At 43.4% G+C, this 21,565-nt stretch overlaps 1 long non-coding RNA gene across 1 annotated transcript in view; it reads left to right on the top strand.

Moving 5' to 3' along the window:
- The window catches only part of LOC146871136 (uncharacterized), a 57,287-nt gene extending 38,150 nt beyond the window's left edge, over positions 1-19,137 (top strand). The window contains exons 2-3 of the long non-coding RNA XR_014980586.1: positions 15,410-15,475; positions 16,530-19,137. This is a non-coding gene — a long non-coding RNA (uncharacterized LOC146871136). The remainder of the gene's footprint in view (positions 1-15,409; positions 15,476-16,529) is intronic.
- The last annotated feature ends 2,428 nt before the right edge of the window (positions 19,138-21,565 follow it).

The following is a 21,565-nucleotide window of genomic DNA, read 5'->3' as shown; positions in this document are numbered from 1 at the left end:
AGCGATGGGATAACCTTACGCAAGCGTGAGGCCAGAATGCTAGCTAGGATTTTGATTTCGCAATTCAATTAAGATATGGGGCGATAGCTGCTACATAATAAAGGATCTTTACCAGGTTTAGGTAACACAGCAATAACAGCTTTATTAGATATAAGGCCCAAGGAGGCCTCACGCTCTGCCTCTTGAAATGCAAGTAAAAGAGAGTCAAGCACATCCGCTCCTGCCCAACGATAACACTCTGCAGGAAAGCCATCTTCTCCTGGGGCCTTATGATATGGCAAGCCAACAACTGCACGTGATATTTCTTCCCTGGTAATTTCACCCTCCAATAAGATTCTACCTTCATCTGACAAACAGGGTAAGTTTACATTTGTAAGGAAAGAATCCAGTTTGTCAGTATCAAGTTGAGTTTCAGCAGTGTAAAGAGACTGATAATACTGGGCAAATTCATTAACAATATCTTGGGGTTTAGTTAGAGGGCCGGTATAGCCATAGCTGCTTGCTGCTGACGTAGCTGTGATGCTAATAATCTTCCCACTTTTTCCCCTTGCTCATAATGTCTCCCCTTCATTCTATGCAGGGCGTATTCTGCCTTAGAAGTAAAAAGGTTATTTAAAGCCATACAAGCTTTTTCCAATAACTTACGATGTGGTATTGTTGTATTAAGTGTATATAATCGAGTGTAAGACAAAATATCTTGTTCCAATTCTTTTTGCCTCTTAGCATTTTGTCTATTAAACTGCGCTGCATCTCTCATAAGCTGCCCGTGGATAGTGGCTTTTGCCGCTGCCCAAAGAGTTCTGTGAGTCAACGGACCCTTGATTGACTGACATGAAGTCTTGAAAATGGGATTGTAATAAAACGTTGTTTTTGGGTGTCCTATAACGTTGAATGTTTCGACACCAGGGTTTGCGACCTGGTTTAGATAAACCAGTTTGTAAGGAAAGTAGAACTGGAGAATGGTCAGAGATCACTGCCTCCAGTATCTGAGAGTCCTGTTATATTTGAACTACATTCTGTGTGATTAAGAAGTAGTCCAAACGAGAGAGTGTGCCATGCGTAGGGGAAATGAAGGTATATTCCTTATCCATCAGGTGAGAGTGTCCAATGGTCTACCAAACCTTTATCTTCCACCACATCGTCCATTAGAGCTCTATCTGCAGCATTTGCCTTATCTAGAGGGCCTGTTTTGTCTAGGACTGGATCACGCGCTAGGTTCCAATCTCCCCCAATAAGAAACTGGGAAGCACCTATTTCAGTTAAAAGGCGATTTAGTTGAAGGAGAAATGATCGTTTTGCTCCCGTGGGAGCATAAATTGAGCCAACGCATATGTGTGTTTCACCGATGCGAAGTTTGGCAAAGACATATTGTCTATCTGGATCTATCCAGGATTTCAAGACTGTCACTGGTAAGGATTTACGTATAAGAATCGCAACTCCACATTTGCGGATAGGTGGTGCATCTGGATCTGTTCTCTTCTGTATGCTGCTGTGTATAACCCGTCCCACCCAATCTCGACGTAATTGTTCAGACTCTTTGGCGTCAAGGTGGGTTTCTTGAAGGAGAGCTATGTCCACATGCTTGGACTGTAAATAAAGAGTGTCTTTTTTTCTTTTAATTTAATGTGTCAATCCATGAACATTCCATGTTATTACTCAAAGATCGTGTGAAGTGGCCATGTCCGATAAGAAAAGGGAGGAAAAGGAAAGCAGATAGGAAAAAGAAAAAGTAAGCGGATAAAAAAGGACAATGGGCCGTAACAAAGATCAGGTAAATAGATGAACCAAATGAGTAATGCTATTTGATGATGGAAGAATATATGTGTAGAGATATCTAGAGGTGTGTTCAAGAAAAGGAATAGTATGTAGCGTAAATGACAAAGGGAGAAGTAGGGAGGAAAGAGTGCCAAATATAAAATGGCACAAGGGAAAGAGTATTCTAATGAAAACAAACAGAGAAAGAAGTTACCAGGTACAATATAGTTGTAAACAGAGTTCTAAACAAAACAACAAAAAAAAAGGTAAGAAGGAAAATGATTATAAATAGAAGAAAAGGAAATTAATGTGTTGTGTTGTGCAAAAAACAGTGTCAACAAAGTGGATCTTTTAACGGCGAGTACAAACTTGTGGGCTACTCGTGCCGGGGGAGCCCTGTCCGATGGGACCAACAATGGTAAGGGGAACATATATGAAATAATACAAAACACATTCTAGTATCTGGAATTTAGAGTTCGAAATGAAGGAAGAAAAGGAAAACTAGCATCATGGTAGTACAGTGCAGGAGAAAAAAAAGATAAGAGATATGACTAACAGAAGAAGGTAATCCAGACATAATATAATCAATAATATAGAATGGTAGAATAAAATTGTCATATATGCAAACAGTGTAAGAGATAAGTAGATAAGTCAATAATAAAGTGATTTGCGGTTGTCAAAAAGGTAGTCATATACTACTATAGCAATAATCCTAGTATCTATAACGAAGAATATGAAAATATAGTAATTGAATATTACTGTCAAAATTGTTATCTCATCTAGTCAGAAAACAGAACAGAATAATATTATCTTATATATAAACAGTGGAGGAGATAAGTGAATCTATAATAAGATAATTTGCTTGTTACAAAAGGTAATCACATATTACTATAGCAATAAGCCTATTAGCTATAATGAAGAATATTAGAGTAAAATAATTAAATATTGCTATGTCAAGGACCCAGCATATCATAAATATTCCCAAATGTTATGTAAGCAAATAGCAGAATAATTGAATATTAAGCATTGAAGCGGTTAATCAACAATATTAATTATATATATATATTCACTGAAAAAAAACAAAGGTTTCAGGGGCGTTATAGTTAGGAATTGGCATTTAAAAAACCTTAGAAATTCACTGACAAAACCATAGGTTTCAGGGGTGTTATAGTTAGCTGGACATTTCCCTCGTACAAAACCCTAGAAATTCCCCTGTTATAGTTAGTTCAGCTAACTATAACTCGCGCCCCCGCAATGCACTGCTGATGACGTCCCATGTTACATCACTCATGACATGGTCAGTGACATCACTGATGACATCGCTGATGACATCATCCATTGAGTATGTGTTTCTGAACAGTTTTAATATGTTTAATATATAAAGGGAAAGGCCTGTTGAAAAATAAGTGGGTGTACAAGTGTGTGAATGGATGATTTTCTAGGTGCGTAACTGACTCTATAAGTGAGTCATTAAATGTATCTTACTGCAGACTAGTGACTAAACTGTGTGAATGTCTGTCTGTGTGTTGGTGTATAAGTGGCTGCATGGTTTTGTGAATAGCTATATGAGTGTCTATATGGATTATTGATTGGTTGTCTGAGTATCTTTATGGGTGCCTGAGTGTTTGTGTGGGTAGGGTGTGTGTGACTCTGTGACTAGATGTGTGAGTGGGTGATTCAGTGGGTGCATGGTTTTAAAAGTGCATCTGTGATGGACTGTATGTATGGGTGTGTTAGTGATTGAATGTATATCTCAGTTATACATGTGTCACTAACTACATATGTGAAACGCAGTGCATATGTGTGTAAGAGTATATAACTATCTATATGTGAGAGTGTGTGATTTTGGGAGTGGCTGTATGCGCCATAGTGCAAGGATATCTGTGTCATGTGCGGTTTGTTTTTCTGCAGGAAGACACAGAATTTGTTAGTATTTTTATGAGTAAGTGAACTTGAGTGTTTTTAACTGTATAGGTGAGTAAATTTTACTGTGATTAATTATTTGCATGACTGACTAGATGTGTCAGTACCTCAATGGATGATTGGCGGAGTGTGAGTGTCTATATAGGTGTATAAATGCACAGAGTGACTAAGTATGAGTGACTGTACAGGTGAGTGAGTGGAGATGTATGTAGACCTAAGAGTCAATGAGTGGGTGAGTAGTTATTGGTATTGGAGTATCTATGGTTGTCAAAATGGCCGTCTGAAATTTTTAGTTGGTGTATCAAAGGTTATATTGGGGTGTGAGAAGATGCACTAATTTATCACATGGATGACGTCATCAGTGATGTTATCGGTGATGTCATTTGAGATGTCATCAGTGATGTCATCAGTGATGTCACTGACCATGTCATGAGTGATGTAATATGTGACGTCATCAGCAGTGCATTGCGGGGGCGCGAGTTATAGTTAGCTGAACTAACTATAACAGGGGAATTTCTAGGGTTTTGTACGAGGGAAATGTCCAGCTAACTATAACACCCCTGAAACCTATGTTTTTTCAGTGAATTTCTAAGGTTTTTTAAATGCTAATTCCTAACTATAACGTGCATGAAACCTATGGTTTTTTCAGTGAATTTCAAATGTTTTTTAAATGCTAATTCCTAACTATATCAGGCCTGAAACCTATGGTTTTTTCAGTGAATTTCAAAGGTTTTTTAAATGCTAATTCCTATCTATAACTTATCTCTGAAGATATCATGTTTAATGATTTTGATTGGATTTCTATATTTTTCAAATTCAGTGTGTCATTTCATTAATTACATTTATGTAAAATGCTTTTTTATCACCATTTTTTAAACTTATTTTTTCAATTAATACTTTTAAAAATTAAAAAATATTATTTGAACTTAATGGGTTTTTCAAACATATATTTTTTATATTTTTCAAAATATTTTTTTAACTATATGTGCAAAACTTTATTTTATATATATTTTTTTCCATGTTTTTGGATCCGCGCACCCAACGCGAGAGGATGCGCGCACCGCGCGCGCATTTCGCCGTTTTTTTTTTTTAAAAAGGGGGCCCCAGGGGGACCTTCTGGGACTCCCTAAGCACCTCTAGAGGGTCAGAGTATTTCCACTCTGCCCCCTTTATATGTTTTACACACTTATTCCCCTTACTTAATCAGCCTCGCTTCTACCGAGGCAGAAAATGGCCGCCCAACAGTTCCTGGTTTCAAATGTAGAGAGACACTCGACAGCCAATTAGCATTCAGCGCGCAATCGGGAGGGTGCGCGCTTGGTTCGGGGAGGGTGCGCTTACGGTGCGGGTACGGTCCGCGGATCCTCCGCGGCCATAGATATCACTAACTTTTTTACCCTAATTTTCTCAGGAACTACTGAACAGATTCACACCATATATGCAAAAGGCACGAGTCCGAACTGAGGACTACCTCTTTGCCAAATTTGGTGTCATTCCGTTCAGCGGTTCGGGCTGTAGCTGCGACAACAGATCCTATGGGAAATTGCCTGGGGAAAACGCGTTTTGGGACCCCCCTTTTTTCTCGGCCCCCGCTTGACGGATCACTGCAAAACTTTCAGGGTAGGAGCGGAGCGGAGCTGGCCAAAAGTTTGGAAAATTTCGCGAGGATTCGTCAACCGGCGCCAACGTTATTCCAAATAGAATGTTGCGGATTTCCTATGGAAAATAGGTCCTAACTATAACTATCTACTGGCGACCGCCAGTAGATTATATATATTCCTAATTGATAATATAAATGAAAATTCATAACATTCAATTTATAATACTATAAAATTAGATTGATTTAAATAATGCAATATTTGATATTCTTGCAATTAAATGTTGTTCATAAATGATTAAATAAATATTAATATATCCAGGTTATATTAGATATGTAGCGAAATGGAGAGTCAATGAATAAGGGAATATAAGAAAAGAAACGTGAAAAGACTGAAATATCAGTATTAAACATTTTATATTAATTGAAGTCAGAACCTTCATATTACATGGCAAATAAGAAAAGGAGAAAAGAGGAAAAAAGAGGGACGTAGTCCATAAATGTGAGGATATATAGATCAGTGGAATTTTGTAGAGTAAAGAAAGGGAGAAGAAAAAGAATTGTTGCTTGAAAATTAAATATGTATACTTACCAATTTGCAATACTCCAAAAAGTTCATAACATACATATTAGTATAACACTATTAAATAATTGGATTTTATTATAGATTAATATATATAATTAGGAAAAGGATATAGTGAAAATTAAATAGTGTAATGAACAATCAATAAGAAAGAAAATAGAAGAGAACATTAGAATTAAATGTCGTATATGAACATTTAATTCATAATATTCATACAATAGAATAAACAAGAAGGAGAAAAAAGGAAAATGTAAGAATAAAGAAATATGAGTCCTTAAGTGGTTAGTATATCTATGGCAGCAGAAGTCTATAGAATAAAGAAAGAATGGAAAGGTTTAAAGTATAATACTTTTATAGATGAACTCTAAATGCATAATATTCCTAATTTATTGCGGTATTGGAAAACTATAAATAAAGTCTTATCGTAACTGTAATAGTAAATAATTAAATATTAAATCAGGATTCAGAATACACCGTCTTATGTAACTCCATAAACAATGTGTAATATAATGAATAAATATTCAAATACTCATCAGATCGAAGTTTCAATAGATAACGAAGTGAGTGACTGCTTTATCAGATCGCAGTTTCAGCAAATAGTGAAGTAAATTACTTCTAATTGCTTTACAGTGGTAATCAAAATAATCGGTTATAGATCAGGTAGCATCTTCTTCAGATGATGGAAGAGATTTTATGATAGAACGCGACTTGTCTCTATCTCTTTCCTGTGTAAGAGCAGTTACTGCTTGTAGGGCTTGAGCTCGATCGCCAAAAGAGCGAATATGTCGATCTGGATCTCTTCCTCTGCTTTGAGATCTATTTGGGTAGTGATCAGATTCATCAGAGGTTTTCTTGGATTTCAGGGAAGAAAATGGAGATTGAAGCTCCGGTATAGGCGTGCTGCATTCCATACTTTGAGGAAGGAGAGTGTCTAGAAAGAGACGAAGACCCTCAGGGTTGAAGAAGTCTTTGGAGATGCCATCTTTTGTGATCCGTTGACGCGCTGGTTCAAAGAGGCCATATTTGACGTGCAACTGACGTAAGCGTGGTCTTAAAGAAAGAAAGGCTTTACGGCGATCATTTGTTTCTTTTGAGAAAGCTGCCATAATTCGAATTTGATGACCTTCAAATTGGTATGGACCATGCATTCGAGCTGCATTGATTAATTGACAAGCCTGTTCATGTCTTAGAAAGCAGACATTAAGTGTACGTGGATGCAAGTGTTTCCCACTTTTAAAAGGACCAATATGATGTGCTCTTTGTATCTCTAACGGTGGGTCAAAAGTGAGTCCTGTAATTTTTGGGATGTTTGCTATAAGAAAGGATTTGGCATCCGATCCTTCCAATCCCTCTGGAAATCCAAAGAAGCGCACATTGTCCCGACGACTTCTATCTTCCAAATCTATCATCTTACTCCTGAGGAAGAGAAGCTCTTGGTCTCGATCCGGAAAGTTGTTAATGCGATTTTCAACTGTGCCTACATGTTCAGTAAGTCCATCTAGATTTCCCTGGAATCCGGCGATGACTGCACGCATCGATTTTGTTTCAGTAGTAAGGGTAGATATGGATGTCTCCATTCCCTCTAAACGCCGTCCAACCGCAGTGATTTCCTGAAGTATTTTTTCCATGGTAGGGTCTGGTGCAGTAGACATCAGAGGGTTGGATGACTGGGCTGGGAGGTTAGTATCCCAAGTATCTGAAGTGGAACAACCTTGATGTAGAACTTCAGAGTATGAAGGTTGCTTTGTGGATTTAAGTTGTTGTACCAGAAGGCATTACCGTATGCTTCTGTATAGAAATTTGTAGCTCAAGTATTGTCAGATCATAATAGAAGTGCGCAGAAGCTAAAGGCATCCTGACTCCAATCAACACTGCTTGACCGTATCAGCAGCACATCAGCAGTGAAGTCTCCTCAGACAGTTTTAGAATTGCAGGAATCCCGAGGTACAATCCAAGGAGGCGTAAACTCAGTCAGATGTCTTTTGTTCTTGACAACGTCAAAGGTAACAGTAGAGCCTTATCACAGAGTCCACAAGGCAGCAGACAAATGTAAGCAAAGCAATGAATCCTTGTCCTATGGAGCCGGCAACATTAATTACAAAGTCTCTTCGGACATTTCCAAGGTTAAGAAGTCATTCACCACATTTTCAGAGGCACAAGGTTTGTCAGAGGGTGTCTACAAGGGAAGAATACCGCTTATTGTGGAGTTAGTCATTATAAAAGAAAAGCATCTTCATTAGCAGTGAATTCTGCTCTGCCAGTTTTTAAATGTAGGAGTCCCGTAAGAAGGCGCAAACTCAGTCAGCTGCCTGCTTTGACAGCAGTAGAGTCTTGTCACATAAAGTACACAGGGCAGCAGATATGAAGAAACCACTCACCACTATTAAAAGGCACAAGCTCACAGTTGCCTTCTGTCAAGTTGAATTGTTGTCGACAACAATGAGAACCACCTTGTCTCCTTTGCGAATTTAAATGTAGAAGACCCGTTGTACAGTCAAAAGAAGTGTGAATGCAGCTGCTCTTAGTAATGTAAAAGCACTACATTTAATAGTGGGGTCATGTCACACCAGGTATTCAGGGCGGCAGACAAGTTTATTCCAAGTAATAGAACTCCGTCTTATTAGCATAGTTTCCATGTTTTGTGAGGTGCTAGTCCTTCAATACATAAGTCTATTTATTTCACAACTGTAGACATCCACTGTTATTTAGAATGAAAGAGACTATCATTTTACCCTGGAAGTCTCCACTGTTAATAAATTATGGTAAAAGCTGCCGGAGAGCTCCTGTCTTCACACAAAGAGTCAAATGCAAGTTTCTTGCATGCAATTTATAGAGAAGCTTTCCTGACTTTCCTCAGGGCTGAGGTGAACACTTAAGTGTGTAAATCATTTCATTAGCACAGTTCCCGTGCTTCACACGGCTGCCCCACACACCGCGTCCAGTATTTTTAGAAGAGGTACAAGCTCAGCTATTCCAAGCAAATGTGAGAGTGCCACGCTTAATACTAGAGACATGACATACCAGGTGCTCAGGACAGCAGGCAAGTGTTTTCAAAATAGCCTACTTCCATCTGAGGAATTCAGTGCTGTTAGGCATAAAAATCTCTGAGGTGTCTGTCAGAGAAAGCTGCTCACTGCATTCCACAAAACACGAGCACAGACAGTTGATTCCTGTCAGGAGTTGAAGTGCTGGCACCGAAAATAGAGACAGCCATGTGGAGAGATTGGTGTATTGACTTTAAAAGCTCACGTCAGCAAGCACAGTTATTTGGACTGCGTTCAGAGCATTACAGCTATTAACAGACCTCCGGTTCACCAGATAAGCAGGGTGGTAGGGAAACGCACACAGTCATTAATCTTTAGTTAGAAAAGCCGGTCATACTTGCAGTGAAGTTTCTTCAAACGTCTGTGGTATTCAGAAGCTGCTCACCGCATTCCTGAGAGGTGCGAACTCCGGCAGCTGTGCTCTGTAAGAATGCCCGTGTCACAGTCCACAATAAACAGGTCCTCGTAATTTATGAAGGAGCCACTTCAGAGCTTTGAAAATTTTACACCAGGAAGTCCGACCCTTCAAACCTCGTAATTTTCATGAATGAGGTGTCGTTGATGACTCAAAGGACAATTTATTATCGTTAGGGGCTCCCCTCAGCGCTGCGCCTCGGTATCAAGCGGCCATCTTCGTCGTGGCCAGACCACGCCCCCCTCCCGCCCCTCATTTTCATTGGGTAGCATCAGCGTTTGTTAAATGCTGGCTTCCCATTGAAATGGAGGGTTTTCGGTTGCCGCCCTTTCGCCATTTGGTCCGGCCCATCCGGACTGGCTCGTCTGCTTTGCGGCTGTTGCAAAGCAATTTCTTATCATTAGGAGGCGTGTTGGATAAACTGCCGTGAGAGCCAGTCTGGATGGGCCGTCTCAAAAGGAGGCAGGGCGCCTCGTGTTTATTTTTGCATCGCGCTTTCACTTTAAAGTGAAAGCGCGATGCAATAATAAACAGCGGCTGCCTGGTGAGCGCTTGTCCTAATATCTAATCTGTGGTGGCTTCCCTTTATCTAGCCAGGTCTCCCGCCCATTATATGAGGTCCGCCGAGCAGTCTCTGAGCTCTTTTGAAGGTTTGTTTTCTCTGGAGAGGAGGTGGTGCTCAGATGAGAGAAGGCCACTTTTAATTCTCTTAGCAGTTCAAACTTTTCCCTCCGCTTCATCCTGCCTCTCCTTGAGGCAAACTGTAAACTGGATCCGCCCGCCAATCCGTCTTTTACCTCATGAAAGTTGCTGCAGTGGATGTCGGAGTGCGTCCCACAGGTGGGAACCTTGGAGCTTTGATATAATATATATATATATATATATATATTTTTTTTGTTTTTTTTTTGGAAGATTAAGGATCACAAGAAAACAGCCAGCCAGGGCAAAAATCTGGATTCCAAAGGATACAATGAGTCACAAAGATATACAATATCCAAGAAAGAAGTGACTCAAACAGATAGATTCACCAAAGAACAAAAATATATTTCCACTACAACGTTTCAGCTTCCGCCTTCCTCAGGTAGTACAAGATGACTCAGCTGAATTTTCAAAAAGCATCATGAGTGAAGATTCCATTTGGAATGTGGAATCAATGCAGTCCTGAGAGCTCTTGAGATGTGCAGAAATCAGGTTGTGTTGTCAGTAATGTTCAGTCCATCTGGATGCAGTGATTTTAAACGGGACATCCAGAAGTTTTCCCTGTAGTTCTTCCTTTGAAACATGTTCCATGGGGGAAATCTTCAAATCTGATAGTGAATGATCCACAAGGTTAAAATGATTGGTTACAGGCTGGTCAATTTTCTTATTAATTATTGCCGATTTGTGGGTCCTGAATCGTGTACGGAGGTCATTCACTGTTTGACCTGCATATTGTTTGTTACAGCTTTGCCGTTGGCACTGAATCACATAAATAATGCATGTTGAGCGACATGTAAGATGCTGCCTTATTGCATAGGTCTTTCTCGTAACGGAACTAATTACAGATGATGTTTGTAAAACATATTCACACGTGATGCACCTTTTAGAGTCACAGCAATGAACCCCTGCATTTGTTACAGCTTGCTTGAGTTCAGCTCTCACAATAAGAGATCATAAATTTGGAGCTCTGCGGTAAGCAATGACTGGCGGTTTTGGAAAAACCTTTTGCAATTTTTCACAAGTGGACAGTAAGGGAAATGTTTTTTGCATTATATTTCTGTAGTTGGGAGCTGATGGATGATGGTCAACTACAAATGGAGTTCTGTCACTTTTGTTTCTGCCGTTGGTATTCCAAATAAGTGCTTCTCTGGGTAACTGCAAAGACTTGTCAATTTGTTGCTGTATGATATGCAGAGGATAGCCTCGCCTTTTAAATAATGTAGCAAGCTCCTTTAGATGGTCTTTACAGGTTTCCTCATTGCTGCAGATGTGTCTTATTCTGAGTGCTTGGCTGTAGATGAAGCTCAGTTTAGTGTGGTGTGGGTGACATGATACAAATGAGCATCTGTAGGCTTGTGGTACAGATCAGTTGTAATTCTGTGTTCATGAATGGTGAGTAGCACATCCAGAAAAGGGAGATGAGGCTTCATTTTAGTATTGCTGCTGGTAAATTTGATGAGATGGATATATATAAAATTTAATGCATATCTATATAAATGCATACATATAAATATGCATGTTATGTACTTAAGTTTGAAAAACACTAATAAAAGCAAAGCTAAAAAGCCACCTAATTGCTTTAAGTTAAACGAGGGCGAGACCTATTGCATTTTCAATGCTTGTTTTATTTATTATTGTGCCGCCTAACTTGCGATCTGCCTTTGTAACCTTAGATCGTGTTTATGCTATGAAGGTTACAAAAGCAAATCGCAAGTTAGGCGGCACAATACTAAATAAAATAAAACTAGTTCTTGTATTGCTGTTATCTCGCCACGATTTCCAAGATTCTTTTCCTGATCAAAATTATTCTTCACTTATCTCTCACTGTTTGTATTTCTCACACATTCCACCACTGCAAAACCACGCTAGCTTCCTTCCAAGGCTTGTGATCACTGTTGGGTGATCACTCAAATAAGGCACTGCAACAAAATGTTCAAAACATGCTGTGCACACTGCCTCTTAAACATCCCCAGCACCAGCTGTCCTACTACCGATCTTCAGCCTGTGGTAGCACAGCTATAACAACCAGCATTGGCATAGCCAATAGGTCCCGCTTTTGGGACCTTATAAGCATTTAGTTATGCAGCACAATATCCTTGGTGCAACATCATCAGCTGTTGCATGGCTAAACACTTATAAGGTCCCAAAGGCGAGACATATTGGCTATGCCAATGCTTGTTATTTAGTGTTTTGAAGCTTTTAAATAGCAGCTTTACTTGTTCTGACGGTACTTAGTGAGCAGTAGAGTAGGTCTACCTGCATCATCTTGTATCGAGAGTAGTATATAATAGGTATGCCTGCTGGCCCTTCCTATCGAGAGGTGGGGGGGGGACAAATATGAGTCTGGATTGCCCTCCTTATATGTATTTTACAGTAAGATGTCTGGGAGTTGAGGAAGGTAATTATTTTTTCTTTACTGAGGTCATTAAACTTAAAACCTAGTTTTTCTTATGCATGGCTTCCTCAGAAGCCTCTATCGTTTATACCAGATTCTAAATGTGGCAATTCACTGCTATGATGTAGCAATAGTTGATAACAAAACTGGTTACCCACTGTTTTTACGTCATGAAGACCTATCAGGCAAAACTGACTGGGCTCTCTGCGAGTCTGTTAGCGCAGCTTGCCTACTTTGACTGAAAGCACAGCTACAGTAGAGGGAAAGAAGGCATGGATGATGGTTGGGGTTGGTTAATGATGGTAGATAAAGTGTTTTTTTCACATTTGGAACAGAAAGGGGAGCCATATTATGTATGTCTTACCCATTACTCATTTTTTCTCACCCTAGCTGTTATGAGCAGGGGAAGATGATTTTGGGGTCAAATATAACCTAAAAGTATAGCTGAGTTACGGGATGTTTTTCACCTTGGGGTTTTGAGTGACTATTTGAGATCACTCAGAACCCGTTGGTGAAAAAAATACCCATAACTCAGTTATCCATCTACAGTTCTATATGTTATGGGTATAACAGAGCCTCAGCAGGATGAATGCCCTACTCTAAATCTGGTAATTCACTGCTATGACATAACGGGTAACAAAGGCTGTTACCCACTGTTGCTATGTCATAAACGAATTCCAGCTGCTCTGACTGAGATATTGGAGGTTGTCAGTGCAGCCCTGGCTGACCAAAGACAACGGGGGAAGAGAGAAGGAAGTCACAGAGGGAGGTAGGTGGAGGTGGGTGGCAGGAGGCGAGTTTTGTGGGTAATACATAAAATAAAATTACAGCTGGGTAGTATTGAATAAATGGGATGTTTTTCACCGCGAGGCTTTCAGTGACACCAGAGACTACACAAGCTTCTCTTTTGTTTGTTTGATGTCACTCAGAACCTTTTGGTGAAAACAATCCCCTTTGCTCACTGTCGCCCATCTATAATTCTATATGTTTCATAAGTCATACCTTCTTTGTGGCTTTCAGGAAGTTTCTTCTCTTATTCTGTCCTGCTTCCTGATTTTACTGTAAACTGTTGAATCATTAATGAGCGAGATTTTAAAACGAGGACCAAAGAGGGATGATGGTGAGGTAATACATTTTTTTGGGACATATTAAAGATATTGTGAGGGAGGTATTGTGCTATGTGTATTTGTAAAGCGCACTATAACCTGTGAGAGAAGTTTGATGTTACTAGTTAGGATTGGGTATATTATGCATGCTCTGAACGATGGTGTGGATAGTAGAATATTGGTAATGTAGTTGACGGGAGGAAGTAGTTGTGATGCGAGATATAAGTTCTGGTGGGATAATTTGTGGTTGTTGAGCGGGTGAGGTTGCCCAGGTTGTGTTATGCATGTAATGGGGAGGGGGGGGGGTTTGCTAAGATGGTGTCCATTTGGTTAACATGCTCTGAAGGATGAGATTTAATGTATTGCAGCGATATTTGGAAGGGTTGTTAAGAGAGGTGGTACATATTGGCATGGGATGTATTAGGGTTTTATTGAGGATTGGAGAATGTATAGGTTGAATTTCTTGTGTGTGAGAAGTTGAGGGTTTTATGTTTGCAGGTGCTGTAGTTGCAAGGAGGCGGAAGCGGGTATGATGTCAATTTTTATAAGCATCAGAAGTATATTAAGTTGCAAGAGCTATTGAGGTGTTGGGTATATTCCCATGTTATTGTCACCATGCCTGAAACAATGTAGGGGATTTGGTGATTGTGGTATCATCTGATGTGGCTTGTTCACATGACGTATCCTGGTGCGAAGTGAGTCACATGATGTAGTCCGAAGTGGGATTGGTCTTTCGCCTGGTGAGCTTCTTTGGTAAAAAATTAGGGACTCCCCACGTCTTTGATATCACATGTAATGTTGAGGAAATTCGATTTTCGATCTCGCTTGTATTTAGCCACCATTTTGTGTCTCACCTCCATTTTGTGTTGCCCTCACTCAGGCAGCACAATGAACAAAGTTTTTCTGCTGATCTCACTGCGAAGTGTCAAAATAACCTCCTGCCTCTGTTTACGAGACTGATGTCAGGGACTGGCTGAGTCCACTAATTCCCGTCTGGTCCGACTGATCCCTGTTTCAACTATCTGTTGGTTTGCACCATTCTTTCCTGACTTTATCTTATCTTCTGGCCTTCGCTATTCTCTACTTGTATTCTCTCATTTCACAACTGTCCTCCAAAGCATACAAATGTCCTGCCACCTGCAAGTTGAGTTGTAGACACTACCACTGATTAACTTGTGGGGAGGGGTGACAAAAACAGTTGGAAGAGAGGTTTATTTTGGTTACTTGATATCTTGTTTTTAAACTTTTCTCATTGGTTATATCTTGTTTTCAAACTCTTCTCATTGGATAATCATGTATGTATTGGGAGTGTTCTTGGTGAATCTATGCGGTATAAAAGATTGTGCGCCACGGAGTAAAGTGGCAGTCTCCTAAGAACATACCGGGTGTACTTCTGGGACAACTGTACTTAGCTGCAGCTAATAAACCTGATCTTCTACGCTCAACAGAGTGTCCTGTGTCTCTGTTCAACAAAGCAGGTGAACTCAGGAGATTAAGGCGTACCCTGCGCCGCCAGGCCCATCAGGCCCTGGTTCTTCAATGTGATGGTCCTAAAGTGAGAATGATACAGCAGATGAGGAGGTTAGAGCCAAATGTGAGAAGTCCCATTCCATGAGTTAGAACATCATGCTTGAATGTGGGGGTCACATGTCATGTGTTTCGATGCTGGGATGGGGATTTCCTGACAGCAATGAGGACATCATAGAAAGTGGGAAGAGGTTCATATGATATGAGGGTGCAATGGTTGGAGGAGTTGAGTCATGACTTAATTGAAAGTGCCATAGCTTGTGGTAGGGGAGGGAGCAGAAGAGTCCTCCATAAAGACGTATTGCATATATTGAGGTAAAGTCATGGCTTAGCGAAGTTGGTAATAATGGGATACACTGTTGCAGGTTCTGAGCTGGAGGAGTGCGGGAAGAATGGCAAGAAGGTGGATGCCATGACCCTGATCAAAGAAGGTAAGATGGCATTCTGCTCACCTTCCATCTTTTCAGCTTTTGCAAAATGTGTTGCTTCTGCTGACATTAAGAGCCTTTGTATGCTTGGTAGTTGAGGCGAAGACCCACTCAGGGTATTTTCAAAACATGCCATTGAGCAATTGCAAGCATAGGTTGTGTTTGCAGGTCCCTAGCTAGCTGGAGAAGTGTTTATTTTTCCCAACCCATCTGCACTATATTCTGTGCACATGTCTTGTGCCTTTCTTCTGTGGTCTAAAACTAAGTCTGGCTTAGGTGCCTATGTCTACTCTTAATGATCTGGTCCAGTGCTAGCCTGAATGGTTCAGAACTTTTCATTTCCATAGTTGGGGCACGAATGCTGCTTTGCTTGCTTTGGCCCTCCCTACTTTGGAGGTTGGACCTGTGTGAATCTCTATTGGATAAGGAGTCCGTCTTGAATGATTTTGTCCTCTGTTGATTTTGACTTGGAGGGATGTTTGTGGGTTCTGGCTGTCTCTCCTTTCATTGCCTTTGGCTGGTAATAGTGCATTCATGACCTGTACATTGTGTGATCTGCTTCTGCTATTGCACCTCTGATACACACATGTTGATCGATTTTCTGCTCTTGAGCTTGCAGGTGCAGTAAATGGGATGGCTGCTTTGCATTGGAGAATGAAAGGAGCACTTTGGTTGCTTTTGTTGGGGTGGGGTAGCTCTTGTTCATTGTTAGAGCTTGTTCCTGGAGTAGTGCGTTAGGGACCCTTTGGTAGAGAATGCATACAACACATTGTAGCAGGGTGACCACCGCACTACATGTCATTATAGACCTGGTCTGCAGTTCCAAAGTGTCCACCTACAAATTCTTGATTTTATATGTTAGCCTAATTAATTCATTGGAAGCAAAACAAAACTAACACCCAAAATAAATTAGATTGTCAAACAAAAGTCCAGGCCTTGAAACAGTGTTCGTAATGACCTTGAGGGAGGTGGTCACCGTACTGTTTAGGTAATTTTGGAAGGCTTCCTTCACAGTAATGCACTGTCCAATCCTCTGCTTTTCTCTTAATGTTTGTAGACATGTCCATCTTTGGTCACTGCCCAGCACATGATGATTTCTATCTGGTGGTTTATAACCACTGTGGCCAAGTAGTGAAACCTCAAGCCTTTCAGAAGCATTGCGGTAAGATGTCCAGCACGTGAGATGGGGATTTGGGAGGCCAATATTCATGTCTTATTATCTTCTTGCTAGACATTTATGCTATCCTAGATGTATATGCTGCTGTGGAAAGAATACATGCATCTGTGTAAAGCTATATGTGTGTATGGGAATGGCTCAAGAGTGTGCAAGATTTTTGATGCTTTTGTTCCAAGTACGAAGTATGTTTGCTAGTTATGTCCATTGACTGAGATTTACTGCCTCTCCAGAGAGACGCCATGGCTCACTAAGCAAGCTTCATGGACGCAAACTCCGTTCTCCACGTTCCCAGAAGCACCACGCTGTGAATGGGCAACCCAGTGCCTGTGGAGCAACAAAGTCCTTGCGGGATAAGTCTCAAAGTTCACGTATTTGGAGCTGTTAGAAATGAGGGGGCTCCGGTTGACGCAGGTGTGAACCCACAACAAGCAGGGACCCTTTACTTCTTGTCAGGGCGAAGGATGACTCCCCAGAATAACCCCTGCTCACCCTCTAGGTGCGTGGCGCGAGCAGTCTAGGCTAAGTCTCAGGCGTACACGGTTAAGCAAATGCAATTACACATACAGTAAACCCCTTGCATGCACCACAAACGGACACCAATCAGGAAGTATATAAAAATAAGCTTTTATGTAGATTCAGCAGATTCAAATACAAGGCCCAGTAACGTTGAACTGATGGGGCCACAATTCTTGGAAATACGGTAAAGTTCTCTTTGTTTTACGGAAAGTTCTTTAGGCGGGCACAAGGTAACTGTAGGCCTCAGCGCACTTTGGGCTGAGGCAGCGCCCAGGAAGCACACAGCTGATGACAGGGAAATAAGAACGTTGCGGACCCTGGATCCGATGCGAGCTCGCGGTCGAGTTCGTGAGTACAGTACCTTGTTTCTTGACGCAAAGGCGGATGCGGGATTTCAGCGGCCCTTCGACCGAAGGGCGAGGCGGCGTCCGAGGCTCCCACACTTCACGATGGGGGTCTGATCTTCAGGCTCACGACAAGAGCGGGGTGTTGCAGGTGGCGGGTGAACAAAGCGGGGCAGCCGGGCACGCAGATACGTCCGGGCCGTCCGAGGCTTGGAGATGCTCACAAACGCCGATTCCGGCGGGAGGGTGAAGGTGCACAGCGAGCCTCCAACGAGTGAGGTGACGGGGCAGCCCAGCACAGCGTAGGGGGAGCGGCTCCGATCAAGCGAGGCTCTTCCCAAGGCGGGGGCGGCTAAGCAGTCCTGGTCACGGCTCAAGGAGGGACTGGGGCACGAGGGTCACAGCTCCGGCGAGGGAAAGGACACCACAGTCCAGCAGCAGGCGAGTGAAGATCAGGTAGAGCCCAATGGTCCTGGGGCTCAGTTCAGGGGGCAAGCTCAGTTCCAAGCCCTTGGAGATCGTTTTGGAAAAGCACAAGTCTTGAAAGTAAAAGTAAAGTGAAAGTCTTCAGCAACAGTTTCTCTTCTCTCCTTTGGCAGCAAGGTCACCACTGCAGGCCAATCCCCCAGGATAGGGACAGTCTTCCTCCTACAGCTTTCCCGGTGCCTCCTCCTCAGGCAGAGATTCTTCTTGGTCAAAAGCGGATCTCGTTTCTCAGGAGCAGGGCTCCTCCATTTATACAGCAAATCTTTTGTTCTCCCAGGCCAGGGGGGCCCTTGCCTAGTTCAGTCCGGTTTCTGAGCACTTTGTTTACGCGATGCAGGCTTCTTCTTTCAGAGTGCAGGGCAGAGTCATCAGACGCTCCACAGGGGGCGGAGCCGGCATTGAGGTAGCAGAGCACTGTCCTATTCAGAGCCTAGGAGCACTCCTCCCACCCATCTACCTGTCGATCGTCCTATTCATTACCAGGCTACCTAGCCCTGCCCATCTGGGTTCCCCCAGCCCTGTCACTCATACCAGCCAGACATCAGATACACATCACGCAGAGGCGGCTGAAAGGTTTAGGCAAGCAAAGGCCAACTTTCTAAAAGCGGCATTTGCAAACCCGGAATATTAAAATAAACCTTGCGAAAAGATGTACCTTATTATTCCGAGTTCAGGCATACTAAACTCGATCTTCTACCATGTTCCCTGGGTCGGTTAGGATCATAGGGTGTAATAATCCAGGCCGCCCATACTGGCCTATGAGAACAGGGTAGCCTTGCAGTAGTGAACAACAAGATGGCGGTAATTCACTACTAGGACATGCCACGCATCCGGGCTTGTCCTACCTTAGGCTTACAACGCACCCTGCCCGTGGGCCTACCAGAGGGGTGACTAACATGCAGCTAAGGGAAGGTTTTAGGGACTGGCAAGTGTGGGCACTTGCCGGTCAGCATGTCAGTACCAGACTGCACGCAGGTTCTGCGATGGCAGACCTCAGACATATTTTACCGGCCGCTTCTGTGGGTGGCACAACCAGTGCTGCAAGCCCACCAGCGTTGTTCGCATTTACATGCCCTGGCGCCCCCGGCGCATTTTACTGGGGTCTGACAGTAAATCAAACAATCCAATCATGGAATCCAACCAACATATACAATTTACATAGGGAGCACTCGCACCGCGACACTGGTTGGCAGCGGCACAGCGCGCTGAACGGCCAACACCATAAAAACACATGAGGCACAGCGACAAAAAGAGGAAGGGAGACTCACGCCAAGGGGCCAGGTCTAACACGTGTCCCCTCCAGCTGAAAAGTGGGGAGAACTACCCTACCCCAGGGAGTTCCTCATCACTAAGGCGGAAAAATCTGGACAGACCGTCAGCATTGGAGTGATCTGTACCAGGGCGATGTTCCACCGTGAAATCCATACCCTGTAGGGAAATGGACCACCTCAACAGCTTTGGATTCTCACCCCTCATATGCATCAACCATCTGAGGGGCCTGTGGTCCGTCTGAACCCGGAAGTGAGACCCAAACAAGTAGGGTCTTAGCTTCTTCAGCGCCCAGACCACAGCAAATGCCTCACGCTCAATAGCACTCCACCTTTGTTCCCGTGGAAGTAACCTCCTGCTAAGAAAGGCTACGGGTTGATCTAGGCCCTCCTCATTAATCTGTGAAAGAACAGCCCCCACACCATGCTCTGAAGCGTCTGTCTGAACGATAAACTCTTTGGAGAAGTTGGGAGCCAAGAGCACGGGCGCCGTGCACATAGCAGTTTTCAAGGCCTCAAAAGCTTTCTGACAGGTGTCAGTCCAGATCACTTTCCTGGGCTGCTTCTTCGAAGTCAGCGCTGTCAAGGGGGCAACCATGTTGCCATACCCCTTGACAAACCTCCTGTAGTACCCGGTGAGACCTAGGAAGGCTCTCACTTCCGTCTGGGTTTTGGGCGCCTCCCAATTCAGGATGGTTTCTATCTTGGGCTGAAGGGGTGCCACCTGGCCACTCCCAACTTGGTGTCCCAAGTACACCACGGAACCCTGCCCGATCTGGCACTTACTCGCCTTGATCGTGAGGCCTGCCTTGCGCAGCGCCATCAACACTTCCCAGAGGTGACGCAAGTGTTCCTCCCAAGTGGAGCTGAACACTGCGATGTCATCCAGGTAGGCTGCACTGAACGAATCCAGCCCAGCCAACACCTGGTTGACCAATCTCTGGAAGGTGGCAGGGGCATTCTTCATCCCAAATGGCATAACCCGGAACTGGTAGTGCCCATCTGGGGTGGAGAATGCTGACCTCTCTTTGGCCCCCTCGGTCAAGGCGATCTGCCAATACCCAGACGTTAAATCAAACGTGCTGAGGTAGTTGGCAGCCCCTAGCCGATCGATGAGCTCATCAGCTCTGGGGATGGGGTGTGCGTCGGTCCTAGTGACCGAATTGAGTCCTCTGTAGTCCACACAGAACCGGAGTTCGGGTGTGGCTCCCGGCGCTGCAGCTTTTGGGACCAAGACCACGGGGCTGGCCCAAGGACTGCTAGAAGACTCAATTACCCCGAGTGCAAACATCTTGGAGACCTCCTCCTTGATGCATGTCCTCACCCTGTCAGTCACCCTGTAGGCCTTGTGCCGCACAGGTGGACTATCCCCAGTGTCCACATCATGGACGCACCAATCAGTGACACCAGGGACCAGGGAAAACAGGTCAGAAAATTGTCCCAGCAACTGGCGACAATCATTCTGTTGCTCAGGGGTCAGGGTGGAAGAGAGGATGACACCATCCACTGACCCATCTTGCTCCTTGGCTGACAGGAGGTCAGGAAGAGGTTCTGTCTCCTCTTCCATTCCAGCATCTGTTGCCAAGAGCATGCCCACTTGGGACCTCTCCAAGTGGGGCTTGAGGCGGTTGACGTGTAGGACCCTTAAGGGGTTCCTAGGAGACTTTAGGTCCACCACGTAGGTAACAGGACTCTTGCGCTCCACCACCTCAAAGGGACCGGTCCACTTATCCTGGAGCGCACACGGCTCCACGGGGGCCAAGACCCATACTTTCTGCCCAGGCTGAAGCTCTACCAGAGTGGCGTTCTGGTCGTACCACCGCTTCATCTCCTCCTGGCTGGCTTCCAGATTTGCCTCAGCAAGTTGCCTGAATCGCCTAGTCTGATTCCTGAAGGCCAGCATGTAACTATATACATTCTGGGGAGGTTTCCTGGGAGATTGCTCCCAGCCTTCTTTGACCAGACTTAGAGGTCCTCTGACTGGGTGACCATACAGAAGCTCAAAGGGACTGAACCCCAGAGACTTCTGTGGCACCTCACGGTAAGCGAAGAGAAGGCATGGTAAGAGGACGTCCCACTTACGCCTCATGGCTCCTTCCAGGCCCATTATCATGCCTTTGAGGGTTCGGTTGAATCTCTCAACCAACCCGTTTCCTTGGGGGTGGTAAGGGGTGGTGAACTTGTAGGTTACACCACACTCTTGCCAAAGAGATTTCATGTACTTGGACATGAAATTGGTACCTCGGTCAGACACCACTTCTAGAGGGAATCCCACTCGGGAGAAAATTCCCATCAGTGCCCG

The sequence above is a fragment of the Triturus cristatus genome, chromosome 1_1, assembly GCF_964204655.1.
Source record: "Triturus cristatus chromosome 1_1, aTriCri1.1, whole genome shotgun sequence".
In the NCBI taxonomy this organism is placed as follows: domain Eukaryota; kingdom Metazoa; phylum Chordata; class Amphibia; order Caudata; family Salamandridae; genus Triturus; species Triturus cristatus.
Note: the sequence above shows the minus strand (reverse complement) of the source record. Positions and strands in the feature narration are given on the sequence as shown.